We start from the raw sequence: 15430 nt of genomic DNA, 5'->3' as shown, positions 1-15430 counted from the left end.
TTGCTTTTTTATCTCTCTTACACTCGCTTGGTGACCCTTGCTCCCCTCTTTCTCGCCGCCTGACCCCCAAGCCTCTCTCCCGACCTCCACCACCACCACCCCCCTCCTCAGCTTGGCTCGCCTAAAAAAAAACGGCTTCTTCGCCCTGTGCCTCTCCGCCGCGAGAGGGAAAAAACCCACGGCTCCGCTCCCCTCTTCCTTCCCCGCACCCGTCCTCCCCTCGGCCGCCACGCTTTCTGGATCTTGTCCTCTCCTCCACTGCTTCGTCCACAGCCTTCCTTCGACCACCACCTGTGCACCTGGCTCGGAGGGAGCTCAAGCCACGTCCTGCTTCACCCCAATGTCGCTTTGCCATCTCACCTTTCCTTTTCCTTCACCTTTTTTTTTTTTACCCCCCTTCTTCTGCATCTATTCCACACCTGCGCTCTTCATTTAAGTTTACACCAACTTGTCTCTACAGCCTTGTCCTTCCTCTCCATTCACCTCTTTTTTATTTTGGGTCACTCTACCAAACTGGAGGAAAAGTGCAAAAAAGTTCAAATTCTGTCATTTTTTCCCTAAAAACTAAAAAACATAGGATTTTTAAACCATCGTTGTTTGTGCTCGTGTTTTGACTGAATTGCATTGATTTGAATTTGGCACACGCTGCTTATTTTTTGCCCCGAAACCGCTAAAAGTGACCCGCGGCTCGTTTCTAAGTTCTTCCCCCGCCCTGAGTGAGTGTGGACCGGCTCCTGCTGCTCTGCTATCGGCTTCATGGCATGAAGGAGAGCCGGGGCTCTGGCTTTATACCATACACCCTCTCTCTCTCTCTCACACACACACACACACACGCACACATACACACACCGACACACACACACACACGCGATCGATTTGTATGTGACTCCGTCTGGGAATCAGCAGCAAAAAAATCTAAATCGACTTTAACAACGCTCGGGAAAAAAGCAAAACGCGGGTGAAAAAGACGGAAAAAAGCAAAGCTAAGACGATCCGAGTGACAGCGGGCGAAAAGTAGAGAGGAAACTGAAATGCAAAGCAGGGCGGAGGGAGACCGCTGCTAAAAAAGCGACTGGAAAAGTAAAGATGTGGGCGAATGAAAAGGAGGCTCAGCACGGGAGAAGGTGGCGAAAAACACGGGGAGAGGGGAGGCGAGCGGACCGGAGGAGCAGAGCCGCTGCTTTCTGCCGCGGAGAAAACGAGACCGTGGTCTACGCTTCCCCGCGCAGCGGCCGCAGCCGGAGCCCCAGGCCGGACTACCGCGCTCCTCCGCCGGCTACGAGCGCTGACGGCGTCCGCTGGCCCTCCGAGAGCTCTGCGGAGCCGCTTCCTCGCGACCAAGCTCCCGAGTGAACGCCCGCCAGCACAACGCTACACCCCCTTTGAGCACTGTGAACGCCTCGGAAGGCAGAAATGTGTTTGAGAAAAGCCATTTTTTTGCGGTAACCAACTGTTCGGAAAACAGGAATCGCTGTCTTTGCCCCCCTTTTCTTCTCTTCCACTGGCGAGAAGAACGAGGACGAGCCCAGATGTAAACACAGGTAACGATACGAGGAGAAAAGCACTGAATAAAAGCCAACTTGCATGAAAATAAGTCGAGATCGCCTGCTCTTTCTCACAGTTTCACAGACTAGTCCGCTTTAAACATCGGCGGAGGGGCAGAAAGAGGACGAAAAAGCCTTTCGCCTGCTATTGAAAGTAGAAAAGCAGCGTAGCCTCGCCGTAAAGCTAGAAAAAGAGAGCGGAGAGGAGAGGAGAGGGAGAGAGAGAGAAAGCAAAGTTGAAACTTACAATTTTTTGCTGCCGCTTTGAGATCCTCGCTTTTTAATCCAGTATCGAGACGGTTTGGCTAAAGATCCCATCAAGGCAGATCCCTTTTCGGTCAGTTTGCGTTTAGGACGGTAAAAGAAAGATCATTGTTGTTGCGGAGAGTAAAAGGAGAGAGAGAGAGAAGAGAGAGAGGGGGAGAAAAAAACACACACACACACCCGAAGTATTAGTCGTTAAAGGCGATATAAAAAATAATTTGGATGCAAAGCGGGCGATGCGTCTCGTGTTAGAGGGAGAGAGGAAGAGGTGAAAGTGAGATCTGATGATTGAAAAGGGAAAAAAAACTCTTTGGATCTTTATTCCTGCTAATTAGTTTCCTGCAAAAAAAAATGGCTGTGATTAATTCAGTGCGCATGTGCTTCATTACACAGGCACGACGGGAAGGGCTAATTAGCCACCTTCTGGATCAATAAGATTCAGCAAAGGAGAGAGAGAGAGGGAGAGAGAGAGAGAGGGAGGGAGGGAGGGAGGGAGAGAGAGAGAGAGGAGAGGGAGGGAGGGAGGGATGGATGGATGGACGGAGGAAGGGAGAAAGAGGAAAGTAATGATCAGGAATTGAAAATATGGAATTAAGCGGCGGCGCGAAGTAAAAGAGTTTGATTAGAAAGAAGAGGGGAAAGGCAGAGAAAGTCCGCGGGAAAAAAGAAGAGGGCAGAGCAGTTTCGAGGACGGTGTTTTCTCCATTCCTTCTCTCCTCATCTCTCCCTCTCTCTCTCTCTCTCTCTCTCTCTCTCTTTTAAAACAAAATGCTTTAAGTATGTTTATGAGAGCGCGTGCTTTATGAATTGAAATATCAGAGCTTCGTTGCTTTACTAACTTTATCAACCGAGAGCGTGAGTGTGTGTGTGTGTGTGTGTGTGTGTTTGTCTGTGAGTTCTCCGAGTTTTTACACGAACAAGTTCGCCATACTTTCACACACTTTAACTCGGACGGTAAAAAATAAAGCAGCGCCGGTGTGTGTTCCTCTCTTATCCCAGTTTAGGAGGGCTGTTGTTACGAAAGCGCGTGCTCTCACCAGTAGCCGAGCAGCGGCTCTTTAGCCTGGTCTTAAACCCAATAATACATTACCGTGTTTAGTCTGGATGCACTGATCTCTCTCTGTCTCTGTCTCTCTCTCTGATCATGGGGTAGAAAACACACCACATAACGCAGCCCGGGCTGCACGGATACTTTGGAGAAGTGAGGGCGAGTTAGCAGCGCGGGGCTGAATGTAAGACTGAGCACCGTGTGCGAGATATTCAACTCTTTGGGCACTTTTCAGAGACGGCGAAACGAGAGCAGGGGGAGATTTGTACAGCTGTGTAAAGAGAACAGAGAACAGGGAGCGTGACAGGCGGGGAGCCCTCACGTTTTCGCTCTCTACTCTTTTAATCAAGCATGCTTCAAATTAGAGGCTGTCTCTTTTGTCGAGTTTTGCCACTATTTTACACGTCTTGTGTCTTTAGTCTGAACTCTGCCCGCGTGCGTGAGATACACATCTCCCCTTTTTCAGTAGTAACACAGATCGCTTTTACTGCAGGGTCGTAGACATCCGTGGAGTCAAAGCCGGCTAAATTGTCAAAGCAGATTGTATGTGAGCGACTGTAGATTTTTGAGCTGATGTGGAGATGATAGAGAGGAGAAAACGGGAGCCATTACAACCGATTCAATGCAAAATCGTCCTGACAAGAAAAAATAAATGAATACAATCCGAATAACTCCAAAACAGAGACGCGACAGCTGTCTAGGGTTGTTCCAGCAAAGCAACACTTCCTTTAAACTTGTTCAGATGTCAGGCAACCTCATGGAGGATTTTCTCTAAATTCGGAATACGCGAAAGAATACAGAGGTTAATGTATATTTTGCTAATTTTGTGAAATTGCACGTTGTATCCAAAAATAGCGCGCGCACACACACACACTTATTCACCATCAGCAGATAGAGTGAGACAAGAGGAAGAACAGTGTGTTCTGAAATCGGAAAGTTTCAACGTGTTTATTATCACGAGCCTATATCAGCTTAGACCTGGGCAGAAAAATCTCCTGCATCCCTCCTTTTCTGTGTGTTTTCAGCATGAGCTTCATATTTTAATGCATGCTTAAATGCACGTGAGATTGAGAGCAGGCTGCAGATCGTTTACATGTTTAAAAGTTTGAATCAAACCATTACAGGATTGAACATCTCGAGACTTTGTTTTCTAGAATAATGGCTGATCAGTAGTGCAGTAACTTTGTGCTCAGAGGTGCCCTGTGCTCAATAGGAGCATCTGTAGGAGCGACTGAAGGGAGCACTTCTCCTCCACAGGTTTCGCTCCTCAACATCTCGCCTCCTCTTGATGGTCACTTAAAGCGCCTCCTTTGCTAAAACCAAAGCGTGCGTCCAGGGCCCCGGACCTCGGAGCCCTTTGTCATGATAATACCATTGTGGATTCTCTTAAAAAAAAATCCCAAAAAACAGCACAGTTCCTTTACCCTCAATATGCACACTTTGCCTGCTAACAGCTCCAAGGGGCCCTAATCCCCCCAAACACAGCTAACCGGCTTACCTCCACTCATTACATAACGCTTACTGGAAAAGTAGCACAAATTTTAAGAAATATTCTCCTCTTATAAGTACAACAAGAATATGCATATCCATGTTGTAAACTGTGTGCTGCATGCTGAATGTGAGTGTTGTGTTTTTAAATGCATGTGTTAATGCACTGATGCAATTTTATTAAAGCAAAAAATATAACAATAAATAAACAGTGCATGTGTTTCATCTCTTTGCGCATCTTGGAAGTTCTATTAATAAACAATTAATAACAATAGTATTGCAGCTATTGCATGGCTCCAAACAAAAGCATACAACCTCAATGTCTGTGAAAAGTAAAATAACATATATACATATATAATGCGTGCACGTTTAATCGCATGTTGTATATTTTAATTTTATATTTATTTTAAATATTATTTGTATGGTATGTTTGCTGTATAATATATATATATTCTTTGTGTACAACAGTGTCCGTCTTCGTTTGGGGTATGCCATGGCATGAAGGGACAGCAGTCTCGTGTTGCAAAGAAACACAAAGAAACGCATCTCCATATGCATGATGGACTTTTGCAGCTTTTTCCAGACATGCACGTGCTTGTCTATGACCACAAAAAAAGGAGAAAGGGAGGGGGGTCCAGAGCCATAATGCAAACAATGACAATATGCAACACTCTGACCCCTCAAAAGAGTCGTCCAGAGCTTGAAAGTGGCACGAGCTGGCGTGTGTATGTGTGTGTGTGTGTGTGATTACAACGCATGCTTTTTTATTGCTACACTACCATATTCGATTTAGCAGTGCGCTTTGGTTCATATTTACGCGAAATAATAGACTTTACATACATTAGCACGGGCCATCTGTCATCCGCGAGCGTGAGGACCGGTAACGGCTCAGTAAGAGGAGATATATAATAATAAAAAAAAAACGAAAAGAGAGAAAGAAGGAAAGAAAAAGAAAAGAAAAAAGGTGGAGTGACGGACGGTAAACGCGCGAGGCGCGCGGAGATGCTCTGGCTGAGGCCGGGGGAGAGAGAGAGGCAGACGGGGGGGAAACGCTGGGGCGAGCGCTGCTGTGCTGCTCTCTTGGGAAAACGCAGGGGTGGGAGACAAGGAGAGATTGTAAAAATGAATGGATAGAAAATAGAGTACGAGGAGAGAAGAGAAGGTCGGTGAGATAATAAAGCGAGACCGGGGTGCTCGCCGAGGCTTTCTGTGGGAGCGCAGTGGAGGTTTTTTGGAGCTAACCGTGCTGAGGTTAGCTAGACCTACCGTGGCCCAATGGGGACACTTTCTGTGAAAACAGTGGAGCTCTCGGAACGTGAAGGCTATGTGCTATGCTACTGATAGCCTAGTCTGTGTATGGGAGCTGAGGGTCCATGTAGTGTCTCTCACACACACACCTGTACATATACCCATTAGCAGCACTTTGGGTCAGTGTGTGGTTAAAATTGTGTTGTTGTTTTTTTTTTACAGATTAAATCTGTAAGACTCTAGCCATATTGGTTTAGACTAGTCTGCTGTAAGCTAGTCTGAGAAGCTGGTGTGCTAAACAAGTCAACAACCCAAATGCACTCGTTCACTGCGTTCATTCACAAGTCATTATTTTTACCCCTTTCGTTGTCTGACATGAGAATGGACCAGCAGCACTTAGTCCTTAGTCACTAATGTAGCTGGGAAAACTATTTGAATATTTTATTTTAGTGGGATCTAAGCTAGGTCTGAGAAACTCGTATGTTAAACAAATCAAATCCACTCATTAACTCTGGACTGATATCATCCCTGTGTGGAGCACTTCATTTTTTTTTCCGTGGATTTATGGAACAGCATAGTGGGCCAGCATACAGCCGGGGGCAGCACTTTAGGTCGCTATGTTGAACAGAAGTAGTGAATGTGTGTGGATCTGTAAGGCTTTAGTCGTACTGGTTAAAAATACTGAGCTAGCCTCAGAAGCTATGCTAAACAAACCAACACATCAGTGCACTCATTCATTCACTAAGCGAGCCCTGTGAGGGGGCCTTTCTTATTTTCTTAGATTTAATAGAGAAAATAAACAAGTGCATATGCACTGCTTTACGATGGTGTTGTAGGATCGCGGACTTTCCAGTGTTGGATCCAATGCTTTGTGTGCGTCTCTGTGTGTGTGTGTGTGTGTGTGTCTGTGTGTGTTTAACCTCGTGCACCGCGCGTGCCATCCTTGAATAATAAAGCTCCAAAAGCGACCGGTGAGGAAATGAGAACGGGTGAAAGCATTTTAAGATAAAAAGCAGCTGTCTGCCAACAGTCTCCTAACTTTATTAAAGCGACGAGCATTTTAGGTCGAAGGATTTGAGGGGGAGCTGCGTTAATACAGAAAGCACGCAAGTCTACCGCTGGCAGTACTATAAAAATATGAACCTCCAACCTGTTTTAATGTATATTGATTTTTTTCTGATTTTATTAGTTTTATTTGTTTAATCTTATTTTATTCAGTACCTGTGAAGCAACTCTGGCATAATTAGCATCTTACGCACATGGCAGGATAAGCGAGGTATAGATGCTGGTTAAGAAGCACCGGGCTAATAAGGAACGGGCCTGGCAGCGCCGGGCAGCCGCTGATGGGCAACAGTTGGAGCTTCTGTCAGGCAGCGGAGCAGCACTGTCCGGCCGTGGGCCCGGGGCTGGCTGGGGCAGGACGGGTTCCCAGGTGCAATGGCAGCGCCCTCTTATGTTCACTCCGGCCAAGGGCTGCTCTCTGCCCCGGGGGGCTGCCTGCACGATGAGCTGTACCTCTCTCTCACACACACGCACACCTCTCTACCTCTTCACGCCAGCCACAAACGTGCGGCTAAACTCTCCACAAGCTCGCGGTTCGCAAACCCGTTTATCCACGAATTCACCCAAAAGCCAACGCTCCGGGTTCAGGATCACTTCCTTCACTTCTAACACTTTACAGAGACGTGCACAAGTTTTAGACCCCCTTCGGTCCAACGCGCACCAACCGATAGACCTAATGACAGTCTACACGTTAAGATAACCATAATTCGTTATAGCAGATACAGGGTTGTCATGCTTTACCAATCTGCACCTTCAGCAAATCTGGAGCTTTTCGCTAAAGGTACATTCAGTGGAATATGAGATTTTCCAGCCTGCAAAATGTCGTGCCAAATACAGGCTCCCATACAAACTTTCATATGTAGAGACTCCAGACACGACCAGGCTGCCTTAAAATGCTGTTAGATAGATATAAAGAGCGCAGCTGAACATGCTTCGTGAAATGTTTCGGAAATTGATGATCACGAAGTTCGCAAACTTTTGTCCTCTTTTAGAAATATACTTCAAATAAATAATAATAATAATAATAATCGAAATGGACTGTATTTTATTTATGATGCTGAAAAGGGAAGCAGGAGAAAAGTGACTGTGCTCGTGCTGAACAGTGTGTCTATTTGATCCATTTTTACGAAGCTTACGAGAAATATCTGCCCTACAAAACATGTTTTCCAAACTGTACTAATCAACCTGCTTTATTAATATTTTATTTACAGATTATAAACACCTGTACTTGTTGTCCAATGTGCAGCCAAAAAAAAAAAAAAAAAAAACCCCTGTGTATTTGCCTTGTTAATGTAGGTGTGTGTGGGAAGGTGCTGTTTTACACTGAGCTCTGTGTAATGTTTGGGAATACTGTATGATTAATGCTTAATTGTAAAGGTGTGCATTAAAAAACTGTAGCAGAAAATGGAACTTTTCACTAATTATGCACATATTCCTATATTTCCTGTTTGATGACCCCTAAACGTAAGCTTACGAAGATACGTGTATACACATAACATGTGTTTAAATATTTAAGGACGAAATTAAGACTTATTAATATCCACGGTGTGCTGATTATGCTCATGATGTTGTTTTGCTCGTTTTCTTATTGTCGTCTCATGTTTATTTATTATTTTAACAAATAAAAAGCACGTGCCGTGATGTTTGCATCTGTTTAATAAATACATTTTGTGACGAACTCACCTTTGTTGACTCGCTAATTAACCTCATTAATTAAAATTAATTAAGGATTTTAAACAAAGTGCTGTCTTGTGACACGACGATCTCACACATTCGTTCAAAGCAAAATCCAGTAAACTCTATTTTAATCTGAATGAATTAGTGAATAATTAATTAAAGCCTAACGAGGCGTTTTTCCCCCCAAATTCCGCTCATTACGCACGCTTTTTACGCTTCAATTAATTATGCAAATGAAGTGTACTTGTTGTTATTGACGCCGCTAAAATGAAAACCCATCATATTCGCGTGTGTTTGTTTCCTGTTGGATTTATTCTAAACGATTCTAATTCAGAATAAAAGACAAGAATATGGAGAATCACCAAAACCCACGGGCGTAATTTATGAAAGGGGAAAAAACGCCAGCTGCGGAAACGGGCAGCCTGGAGAATTTACGAATGAAATATTTTTGGTATTATTTTATGTATTTCAGCAGTGTGGTAAAATCCAAGCTAAATATTTACACTTGGATTCTTTACATTTTTCTACGTGGATTTTGGATTTGGCTCTGTTGTATCCAGTCTGAGAGACGATCAGACGACTTCAGAACGAGCACGACTGACGAATGACATTTGATGGTGTATAGACACAGCTAGCATGCGCCTGCTATGCTGTCACTTCAGTGTGTGTGTGTGTGTGTGTGTGTGTGTGTGTGTGACCTCCCTGCACTGTGTACTTGAGCCTGTGGCTCTGTGCGTTACTGCCATGTCATTCAGCTCTATTACAGGCGCGCGCCTTTGCTATGACTGCTTTATGAACGCTCCTAAAACACAGTGAATTTCCCGCGCGGCTCCAAAGCGCGGATCAGAGCCTCAGCCTCAACTAAACACAACGGGCTTATTTCAACCTGTGCAGGAAAGATGAGGGGAAACCAGAGAGAGAGGAGAGCCGCCTGGAGCGAGCCTTAGTCCAGAGCGCGCTGCAATGTGCGTGCATGTGTGTGTGTGTGTGTGTGTGTGTGCGCGCGCGCCCGCGCCCGGGTTTGTGTCTATGTGCGTGTGCAGTCCAGCTCTCTTCAGGTAAGACAGGAACACAAAGAGACACAATTTAAAAGTCCCACGAGTGCAGCGGTGAAATAAAGGCGCGCTGCTTTGGGTTTAAACTCAGCTGCAGACGCACACAGGTACCAGCGCGCGCTCTGAGCCACACCAGCGCGCGCTAAAAGGCGCGTTCAAGAAAAAAAGCAGCAGAATCCATCCAGACCAGACCAGACCTGAGTACCACACCCACTGAGGCCAAACAGCCCGCCACACACTGTAGAGGTGCGTGCGTGTCCAGAAGCAGCAATAAAACACACACACAAACACACACACACACACACACACACAAACGCAACGCAGCTTTGTTTGTATTGTGTGTGTCTGTGTTTTTCACGCGTTCAGCGCCGTTTTATGCGAACAGGGTGCATTTAGTTTAAGGAGCTTTAGGGATTTTTAAAGACATGTCCTGGACGGGGTGGAGAAGGTTAGAGGGACGGGACACACACTCACACACACGACAAATCCTAATAATAATTCCAGACGTATTCATGTATATATACATAATACTGGCATGCTAAAGCACAAGGAATACAATACAAGAATACTGTACTGAAATAAAGATGAATATATATATATATATATATATATGCCACAAGCTCTAATTTAGGTAAACATTATAATCTACTTTTAGATTATACTGTTAATACACCGATATTATTTGCAGTTATTTATCTTGTAAACGATAGCCATGCAATTCCAGGATATTAATTAAGGTAATAACATAATTAAGCTTTAATTAAGTACCGCGTTTATTAACATGAAAAATAATTATTTCATATATAATATTTTGCAATCCAAATTTAGAGGAAACATTTAAACAAATTATGCAAATGATTAAGCCATAAAATAATGGAATTACATGGAATTATTTTTTAAATAAAAAGTATAACTCTAAATATTGATTTAAACATATATATTCCCTATTTAAAAGGTACATATACGTATTACATATATGCAGACATTTTAAATGAAGTTTTAATTATGAATTATTAATGACCCACCTCAGAAAAGGATATTTAATGTTGGATGTTTTAGCCAGCTGCATTTATTTGGGACTAATTTCCAAGAAACAAACTATTTAAAAGCTTATTTATGGATGACTATTGAAGTGGGCTGTTAATGATAATAGTTAGTACCTCATTATTTACATGAGCAGTAGCTCTTAATCTCTTGCTAAGGTGAACACCAGTATTAAAGAGGACAGCAGAGTGGACACTAAGTGTAAAGCTGCTATGTCACTCACTGGCTTGCACTGTGCTCAGGCACAGCGACCTTGCTTATTACCAGACAGCAGAAACTGCTTTGCGGGGGTGAACAGCCTTTTCCCACGCCTATCCCACACTGACCGGCTACTGCGGCCAGGCCCTAAGCCCTTGTCCTGCACCGAGCGGCACGGGTGACGTGGCTGTGGCGTAATTGCTGGGGACTGGGGCGGCTGGAGCAGAGTTATGGGACGCTTAACCTTGACCTCTGGGGCTCCGAAGCAGGTGGGCTGCAGAGGGATAGAGGGGGAGTGTGGAGTGGGGTGGGGGTTTGGGGGAGCGTGCCGGGTCCCCCCGGCATGTGGTCTGTGGCCCCGCAGAGACCGGAAGAGGCTGGTCTGAGGTCTGGCGTGCCCATAAAAGCAGTCCGTTAGAGAGGCAGTGCCCAGCAAAAGTGTGAGCTCGTTACAGCAATTAACAGGATAGGTGTTTACCCTGGCACTATATAAACTCTGCAGGAGGGTGTGTGTGAAGGGGCCGCAAAGGAAAAGCCACCAAACAAGAGACCTGTGTGTGTATGTGTGTGTGTCCGACCCTGCACACACTCACGCACTTTCAATCAGCAGCTCGTACACACACACACACACATGCACACAGTCCAACATCAAACAAGCGGAACGGATTCTGCTGGAAGCATTTCAGGTTAACAGAATGACCAGGTTAACACAGGTCACAGCTTTGCATACATATTAATGCTCTGATGGCAAAGACGGGATGCCTAATCACCTGGTTGTCCGTAATATTAAGCGAGGGGAAAAAAACAGAGCAGGTTCAAGTCAATCACTGTCTTAGCAAATGACTTAAACACTGGTGCTTTGACTATAAAGGTCACTAAAACAACCACTAGTAGTAACTGACCACTAATGAACACGCACAATTCCCCATTAAAGGCAGACGTTTTCATCAATAGCACCTCATGGGGTCTAAGGGAGAGCTGTTTTTAACCACCAGCCCACAGCTCAGAGGGCACAAATCCGAATGAATCCGAACAAGCGTTTGGGATGCTCAAAGGCAGATCCATAATGCATGTAAATAAAAAAAAAAGAAAAGTGCTAATCTCTGATTTGTGCATTTCCGTGCATTAAACACTACCCAAATTTGTGCAAATACATATATAAAAAAAACAAACAAGAAGGGCAGCCAAGACCGAGAGAGAGAGAGAGAGAGAGAGAGAGGAAAAGAGGAAAAGAGAGAGAGTAAGAGAGATTTGCTTTCCACCGTATCTGTTTAGAATTGTAAATTCAGCGTATAGGCGCTGCTGTCCAATTACATATATCTTTCATGTATGAAATCATGCATGGCTCTTTTTTTCCGCCAGGCCAAAGAGGGCTGGCACAAAGGGAGCGACCCGGGCTGCAGCACAAAGTGCATCCCACATGCAGAGCAGGGCCTGGTGCCGGAGCCCAGGGCTACGAGCACTATTCCATTAGCACTCCCGGACGGAGCAAGGGAGGGAGGGTGGAAAGGGAAAGGAAAAGGCACAGAGGAGGGGAGGTGGGGGGACAACTCGTCCTCCTGACGGGGGCGTTCACTGACCACGACTCCTGGAGCATTATCTCTGGCCCATTGTACGCAGGCCGCCCCTTCGGGCCCAGCCTTTTACTGTACAAACTTCGCGCAGAGCTCTTTGCTGACCATGCCCTCAATTAGCAGTGATGCATACCATTTTAGGTTAATGCTTCCGAATACTTTCTTTTCTGCAGTAAAAAAAAAAGTAAAAAAAAAAAATATATATATATATAAAAATAATAACAAACGCAGCCCTCATGTATGTGAGGTAAAGCTTGGAACCCAGCCTGTTAGGTTATTTATTTATTTGCTTTCTCCTTCCCTGGCAAAAAATGACAGCGCCCCGCTGCGTACTTATAATTTGCAGTGACCTAAATTTGGCGAAATTACTTTGAACTTTTCAAACAAAAGGCCCGAGCTCGCCTCAGAGCCCGCCTGATACAGAGCCACTCCTGCGTTCTGCCTGTTTTCTTTTTATTCGCTTAATTCCATAAACACCATTTACTTTCAGTCAGGATTACACAGGGTTCAAGGTGGGGGGGGTGTGAGGGGTTGATGGGGGTGCTAGCATGCCAGCCATGTTGCAAAAACACCAAAAATATAGCATGTCAGCTTATCGCGCATTACAGGAGAATGAGCTAATGTTGCATAAAGAGAGCTGAGAGTGTGTTGTTACTTTGCCATTACTACACAATATCATGCAGCAAGCTACTATCTGGAGTCCACACCAAGGATGAAAAGCTTTAGAACCATACGGCCTAAGAGAGGTGCATCTGCATGTGCAAGAACGTGCAACACATGCTGTCACGTCCTGTCCTCAGCCGTGAACATTCCAGTGCTCATCTTCACGCTCTATCTCTGTAGACATTGCCAGCAGCTGTGGGGTCTCTGAAAGCAGCCCTACACAAGCATCTACTGACCAAACAACCTATTACACCTCCCTAATCCCATAGGGACAAACAGACTGTGGAGCCTGGAAGCCCACTCGCTTTATCTGCAGCCTCGACAGTGGGCCCAGCATGGAGCCCTGCTGGACCTCAGAAGCCTCAGAGGAACTAGAGGGCTTTGTAGGAGAGCTAGCCAGCAGGGAGCAGAGGTTATTTCGCAGCCTTACCTGATGTGGTTTTCGGTTCGATTCGCTGCTGCTCGGAAGCCCCTCTCTGACCGTGTCCCTCGTTTCAAGTGTCCGTTTGAAGCCAGGCGCCAGAAAAGGTCACAACCCTCGTGGTGGCGGTGGGTTTTTGGTGCAGGAGGCCAGCGGAGGCTATCACTATCTTTAAAGCTATTGTGTTTGGGGTTTTTTTTGTGTGTGTTTTTTTTCTATTGGTATATGCAGAAAGTCTAAAAGAAGAAGATAAAGCTTTCAGATCCAGTGCCTGGGCACTAAAAGGAAGTCCCTTGGCAAGGGCTTCAAATGATGCAGCCCTAGAATTCCAGGTATTTCCAGGGCTTGTCAAAGCTATGAGGCCCTGAAGCGGGGGCTGGGTTTGGTTTGGAGTATCCACAGTCGGTGGAGATGTTCAAAGCTTCTCAAAGTGATAGCGCCACCTATGGAGGGGGGGAGAAGAAAGAAACAAACTGTTAGAAAATAATCACATTATCCAATAGAAAGCTGAATGGTCATTTATAGGCAAAAGCAAAAAGAGGTCAGCAAGTACAACTTTGTGAGTGTTTCCACAAAAGGAGCTGAGACGAGACGAGTTAAAGCCAAAAAAGTCAGTTATGTGTTATAAGTGAGTGCAGATTTTTTGCTATTGCGTTCTAGTTCCCCTCGAGACAGCGTAGAGTAAATCTCTTACAGGAGGAGGAGGAGACACAGCACAATATGGCTTCTATCAGGCCTTTTGAGTTCTCTAATAAGCTGTCTTGACGATCGCCAAATTAATATATAATTATTTGTTTTACAGCTGCAGGACAAAAGCTCATTTTCCAGACTGCATCAAGCAATAAATTCACTGATCTGAAGAGTCATTTCTCTTCATGCGCCATAGTGGGCTCTCCTGTGCACGAGCAAACGCATAAATAAATAAATAAATAATGAAGAAATTTCTGGAGAAACTTAATTTCCTCCATAACCAGAACAAGACATGTTCCTGTAATAATGCGCATACTTCTGCGTTCTGCTGAACATCTCTCGAAGCCAACAACAAAGTCACAAAGACAATACATATTTATTTGCATGTCAGTTCTTGCATTGAAAGAGAAATAAAAAAAAGAAAGTAGTGGGGTGGTGGGGGGTGGTGGTAAAGTGAGCTCGGATGCCACAGGGGGCTGCAGCAGAAAGCTGAGTAAATGTGTCTGTCACAGGCTGCGGCTCTGTCAGCTATTGCCTGCGCTCCAGTTGGGGGAATACAGGACAGAGCAGGAGACTGTGATTTCTGAACGCTCCCCCCGGAGCCCCTTCTATTTGGCAACATTTTTACGATTATTTTTACCTCTGTGGTTAGAACAGAGTTAAAGACGGTGTTTAATTGTTCCCAAGAGCTCTTATTAAGTTGCTGATGAGGAGCTCCAGGGAGAAGCACTTAAAACTAGCTACAAAAACAAGCAGCCCGGGCAAGCAGGCAGGCAGGCAGGCAAGCAAACAGGCAGGCAGACGAGAGAGTGCGCTGGCAGGGGGACAGAGGTAAAAGATGAAGAGGAAAAGGGTTTTTCCCTGCAGAAAAGCTGCCTTGCTGGGGCCAGAGCTGCGGACGGAGGCCTGAGATCTGTCATTGGCACCTAGTAGCTGGGGTAGAGTGCGGGGCAGAGGCGTCCTGAAGTCTGCGTTATGCTGGATGTCACCGCATGGACAAAACTGAAGACAATTTAGACCTGCTGTCACTAAGAAAGCTGCCTTTTGTTTTCCATTTTGTAATAAAACTGCTAAGGTTTCACTCATGTGCTTGAAAAGTAGGCACCTAAAAATGACAGACAACAAGTGTAAAACATAATAAAGGGTAAAACTGCAATGCTTTAGGGAAAAATATATATATAAAGGAGTGTGAATATGAGGGTTTCTACAGTGTAGAGCACAGTTAAACTCTTAATAGGTCTGAATGCACGCCCACACAGTTCCTGACTTTTACACCAGGTACAGGATTAAACGTTTTATACCAGATAGTAAGGCTGGTATTCCAGAAAAAGGTTGTTCCTCAATTTCAGATCTTTGGGAATCCAGAGTTGACTCCAAGGATCTGGACCTGATTCCACACAGGATGTTAATGCCCCACGGACATGGACTGTTAGATATATGCTATATGATAAATG

At 45.1% G+C, this 15430-nt stretch overlaps 1 protein-coding gene across 3 annotated transcripts in view; it reads right to left on the bottom strand.

Moving 5' to 3' along the window:
• zfhx3b (zinc finger homeobox 3b) overlaps positions 1–13580 on the bottom strand; it is a 170947-nt gene extending 157367 nt beyond the window's left edge. For 2 of the 3 annotated variants that reach the window (XM_072660799.1, XM_072660802.1), the window contains exon 1: positions 1792–2239. The gene's annotated coding sequence lies outside the window, so the exon portion shown is untranslated. Of the gene's footprint in view, positions 1–1791; positions 2240–13295 lie in introns of those variants that run through there. The other variant, XM_072660800.1, reaches the window with a different exon arrangement.
• Positions 13581–15430: the final 1850 nt, after the last annotated feature.

The sequence above is a fragment of the Salminus brasiliensis genome, chromosome 17 (genome assembly GCF_030463535.1).
Source record: "Salminus brasiliensis chromosome 17, fSalBra1.hap2, whole genome shotgun sequence".
Classification (NCBI taxonomy): domain Eukaryota; kingdom Metazoa; phylum Chordata; class Actinopteri; order Characiformes; family Bryconidae; genus Salminus; species Salminus brasiliensis.
This window is presented reverse-complemented; position numbering and strand designations above follow the sequence as displayed.